This window comes from Cebus imitator, unplaced genomic scaffold, assembly GCF_001604975.1.
Source record: "Cebus imitator isolate Cc_AM_T3 unplaced genomic scaffold, Cebus_imitator-1.0 Scaffold679, whole genome shotgun sequence".
Lineage (NCBI taxonomy): Eukaryota > Metazoa > Chordata > Mammalia > Primates > Cebidae > Cebus > Cebus imitator.
In genome coordinates, this window is record NW_016107994.1 from 187,647 (window position 1) to 193,027 (window position 5,381).

At 37.8% G+C, this 5,381-nt stretch overlaps 1 non-coding gene across 1 annotated transcript; it reads left to right on the top strand.

Moving 5' to 3' along the window:
* The first annotated feature begins 2,358 nt into the window (after window positions 1-2,358).
* On the top strand, window positions 2,359-2,420 carry LOC119469494. The gene has a single exon (XR_005198317.1). It is a non-coding gene; the product is annotated as a U7 small nuclear RNA (small nuclear RNA).
* The last annotated feature ends 2,961 nt before the right edge of the window (window positions 2,421-5,381 follow it).

Genomic DNA, 5,381 nt, shown 5'->3' on the forward strand with positions numbered 1-5,381 from the left:
ATTATGTCCCTGGCCCTGAAGCATATTAAAAGAACTATAACCTGTTCTTGTTTTCATCATAATTGGTATAATGCTGATCCTTTGCATTCTACCCTGAGTCTTAAATTCTTCTGTACAGGCACTCTCTTGCCAGATTATCACCATAATGGTAAAACACAAAAAAGTCCAAAAGATCTCACAATAAGATTGATTGTGGAGGCAACTAAACAATCGCCAAGATCTGGAGATCTGGATCACTAGCCTTTCTTCAACTGGTCAAACTCTTGCAAGTAAGAGAGTGGCCAGAAAGGGGACTGAGGGCCTGAATATACAAGTGAGCAAGGAACCCTGACCCATAACCTCTGCAGCAACTAGCTAGAAAGCCAAACCATACTCTGCAGTGATCATCCCCAAACAATCAGGACTTGGCCTGTAACCACCAGCTTCCATTTATTTTACTTCCACTTCCAACTTAGGACCAACCAACGAAAGCAAAATGTGCTCCCCAAACCAATCATACAGGATGCCTCATTTCTAGTTAACCTGCCTCCAGCTTCCCAGTGCCAACAGCCTCCATGTGATACATACCTAAACCCTTCCCTTTTTCCTATGATAAAGTTTCCCCACTTCCCTCGTCCTTGTTGTCTTTGAGTTTCTGCCAAATATAAATGATGATGACCCTTGCTATAACAAGTTCTGAATGAACAGCCTCTAGCTACTCTCATTTGGATGGTCTTCATTTATTTCTGCACCTTCCATAAAATTAAAAATAACCAAGCCCAGTCACAGTGGCTCACACCTGTAATCCCAGCGCTTTGGGGGGCCGAGGTAGGCTGATCGCTTGAGCTCAGGAGTTTGAGACCAGCTTAGGCAACTTGGTGAAACCTCACATCTACCCAAAATACAAAAATTGACCAGGCATGATGGCACATGTCTGTGGTCCCAGCTACTCAGGAGGCTGGGGCAGGAGAATCACTTGAGCCTGAGAGGCGGAGGTTGCAGGGAACCAAAATCTTGCCATCACACTCCAGCATGGGCAACAAAGTGAGACTCCATCTCAAAAGGAAACAAAGTGACCAAAAGCTAAAATGTATTGTGTATACAGCTAGAGGATCTCTCTCTCGTACATTGAGAGTGACAAAGGAAAAAAATCAATCAATATAAATGTGTTAACATAATATGTGCCAAACCTGGGTTTAAGTACTGAGGCTAAGGTGTTAGGTGCTGCAAGGTACAAGACATACTTTTCCTTCAAGTATTATTATTAATTTGAAAAACAAGGCATAAACATTACAAGATAATTAACACTACAAGCTAACATATGTTAAGTAGCCTGCAGGAGTCCTTGTGCCTTCTGCCTAAAATGATCAAAAGTGGCTTCATTGAATAAGGGACACGTAGGCCAAAACTTTAGCAATGAGCTCAGTAGAGGCAAGGGGAAATCAACACTTCAAAGAAGGAAATTATTTCAGTTGAGAATCAGAAATAAAGATGTATTTCACAAAGATATGAGTCTAGATCGTTGGTCTTAAACAATAACAGGGAAAGCTACAAAGTAAAACTAGAGTCTTATGTCAAAAGGCTTCCCTTGCCAGTCTAAAGAATCTAGACTTTTTCTGTAAGCCCTGAATTTTCACCTGAGCTTATCCTGCCATCCACCTGTGGACGTCCTCCAGTCACTTAGGCTACTTAGAGTCAACAAATACTCTACTCTGCCCTCAAATCTGAATTGAAAGATAGCTAGAAGAAACTATCCAGAGTAAAGCATGGCTGTTAAAAACAAAGGTGAAAATATAGAAGAGAATGTAAGAGAATAAAATCATATGGAACACAGAGGAAACAATGGAAGCCAGAAGGCAGTGAAATAAGAAAAGTGCTAAAATAAATAATTGCCAATTTAGAATTCTCTATGCTGCGACATGTCTTGCACAAATGAAAAGAAAAAAACCATGCTTCCGAAGCATGAAAAGGTGTATGATATGGTCTGAATTTTGGTGTCACCCCAAAATTTATATGTTAGACGCCTAACCATCGGTACCTTAGAATGTGACTGTATATAGAGATAGGGCCCTTAAACAGGTAATTAAGGCAAAATTAGATCCTCAGCATGGGTTCCTAATCCAATACAACTGTTGTCTTTATAGGAAGAGATTAGGACACAGACACACAAAGGGAAGACCACGAAGACAGAAAAAGAAGATGGCCATCTACAAGCCAAGGAGAGAGGCCTCAGAAGAAGTCAAACCTGCTGATACCTTGACTTCAGACTAGACTCTAGAACTGTGAAGAAATGAATTTCTACTGTGTAAGCCATCCAGTCTTGTTACGGCAACCCTAGAAAATTAATACACCGACAAACACCAATTGAAAAATGTTCTAGAGTGTTACAGCTCTTTCAGAATTTGTCTAGCAGGCTTTCCAGTTTATGCTGGAGAGCCCCTAAAAAATACAAGCTCTAGAAAATACCTGGCTATTTATACCTGACTAGTATATCTCAAAACTGTCATAGTCGTGGGAAACAAGAAAAGATTGAGAAATTACTACAGACCAAAGAAAACTAATGAGACATCATAACTAAATGTAATGCAGTACCCTGGATTGGATCCTACAACAGAAAGAAAGTATTAGTGGAAAAACTGGAGAAATACAAATAAAATCTGAAGTGTGTTCAAGAATATGTAACTAGGCTGATTTTTTAGTTTTGACGAATATATTACGGTAAATACGATGTTAACATTAAAAAAAAAGGGAGTAAAGGGTATATGGGAATCCTCTGCTCTATCTCTGTAAATAAAAAAAATTTCAAAATAAAAAGAGACATTTTCAGGCGAAAACAGAATTTTCACCAGCAAAACTCCACTAAAAGAAATACCGAAGGGTATTCTTAAGGAAAAGAAAAATAGTTCCAGATGAAATATCACAATATCAAAGGCTGGGTACTGTGGCCCATTCCTTTAATCCCAGCACTTTGGGAGGCCACGGTGGGTGGATCATTTGAGCCCAGGAGTTCGAGACCAGTCTGGGCAACATGGCAAAACCCCATCTCTACAAAAAATACAAAAATTAGCCAGGCATGGTAGCACACCTCTGTGGTCCCAGCTACTTGGAAGGCTGAGGTAGGAGGACTGCCTTGAGCCCAGGAGGTCAAGGATGCAGTGAGCCATGATTGTGCCACTGCATTCCAGCCTGGGTGACAGAGTGAAACCCGTCTCAAAAAAAAAAAAATTCCAAAATCCAAAATACCAAAGATGCAGGATGAGACAAAAAACAATAAAAATGGTAAGTAAATATGTGGGTGAGGCTGGGTGCAGCGGCTCACACCTGTAATCCCAGTACTTTGGCCAGCCAAGGCGGGCAGATCACTTGAGGTCAGGAGTTTGAGACCAGCCTGACCAACATGGTGAAACCCCATCTCTACTAAAAATACAAAAATTAGCTGGATGTGGTGGTGAGCACCCATGGTCCCAGCTACTTGGAAGGCTGAGGCAGGAGAATTGCTTGAACCTGGGAGGCAGATGTGGCAGTGAGCTGAGATGGTGCCACTGCACTCCAGCCTGGCAACAGAGCAAGATTCCATCTAAAAATATATACATCAAATAAATAAATGTGGGTGAATCTAGATTAATGTTATCCACATAAAAATTTGAGTAATGTGTTATAGGGTTTAAATACAGAGAAAGAACATTATTGACATTTAAGTACAGAGGAGCTCAAGTGAGTAAAGTGTTCTAAAGGCTTTCTAATCATAGAGTGGCTCATAGAGCTTATTAAAAGGCAGAATCTCAGAAGTATCACTGAATCAGAATTTCTATTTTAACAAAATCTTCTATGATTCATATGCATATTAAGGTTTAGGAAGTATCATTCCCAAAATGTGTGTATTATCTGAAAAGGGAGTAAAAGAACCAACTGATATTAGATTTTTGCAAATCTAGAATTTATGTTGTAATCTCTATGGTAACCACTCAAGGAATACTAAAAGATTACATTATTTTCAAACACAGGGGGAAAATAAAAAAGTAAAAAATAATCAGCTCAAAATAAAGCCAGGAAAGAGGGAAAAAGAATCAGAACAAGTTGAATACATAGAAACCAAATTAAATATAAGTAAGCAAAATACTCATATTAGAAGACAATGATTATCCAACTAGATTTTTAAAGAAAAAAATAATTATGTATACAAGATGATGTTTATATTTCCATGTAAACGTGTACAACAGTTTACAATTTACAGTTTTTCACATATGCTAAGGCTGACACACATTAAGACTAGGTTATTAATAACCTGAAGAGCAGTGGGTTGTTATACAAGATCTTCTGTAAAGTGACATACAAATCCCAGGATGTTACCAATCTAGTAAATTACTTATGTTCTTTAAAATAGCCAGGTGCAGTTGCTCACATCTGTAATCCCAGCACTTTGGGAGGCCGAGGTGGGTGGATCACCTGAGGTCAGGAATTTGAACCCAACCTGACCAACATGGTGAAACCCCATCTCTACTAAAAATACAAAAAATGGCCGGGCGTGGTGGCAGGCACCTGTAATCCCAGCTACTAGGGAAGGTGGGGCAGGAGAATTGCTTGAACCAGGGAGGCAGAGGTTTCCCTGAGCCAAGATTGCGCCCTTGTACTCCACCCTGGGCAACAAGATCTAGAACTGTCTAAAAAAAAAAAAAAAAGTCTTCAATGAAACTATGGGAAAAAAAAAAAACTTCATTACATACTGTTTTAACCAGGAATGTATCTAAAACAAAAGGCTACAGAAAAATTGAAAGTTGAAAGTAAAATAATGGAAAAAGATATAACATGCAAATACTAACAAAAAGAAAGCTGACATAAATTATTAATTTTAGACAAAGTAGACTTTAAGATAAATGACATTACTTACCATGAAAAATACTAAATAATGATAAAAGGTTTAACTTAGCCATTATCAATTATTGTATGAGAAGATACAATAATTCTAAATTTATATACACTTAATAATATAATTCCAAAATACACAAAGCAAAAAAAATAAAAAATCTAAAAGGAAGAATAGACAAATCTGCAATCATAGTGGAATTTTGTAAGACACCTTTTAGAAACTAATATGTTAACATAAAAAATTAGTAAAGATATAGAAATATCATGTGTAGCAAACTTGACCTTATGTGCATTAATAGAACACTGTACCCAGTAACTGCAGAGTGAATATTTTTTTCAAATTTACAGGGAATATTTACACAATTAACCATATGCCAACTCATAATATAAAACAAGTCACAATAAATTTCAAAGTAGTAAAATTATTCAAAGTACATTTTCTGATATAATGCAACTAAGCTAGACATCAATGACACGAACAAGGCTTATTTAGAAATTAAGCAAAGTTAAGCCTGTAATCCCAGCACTTTGGGAGG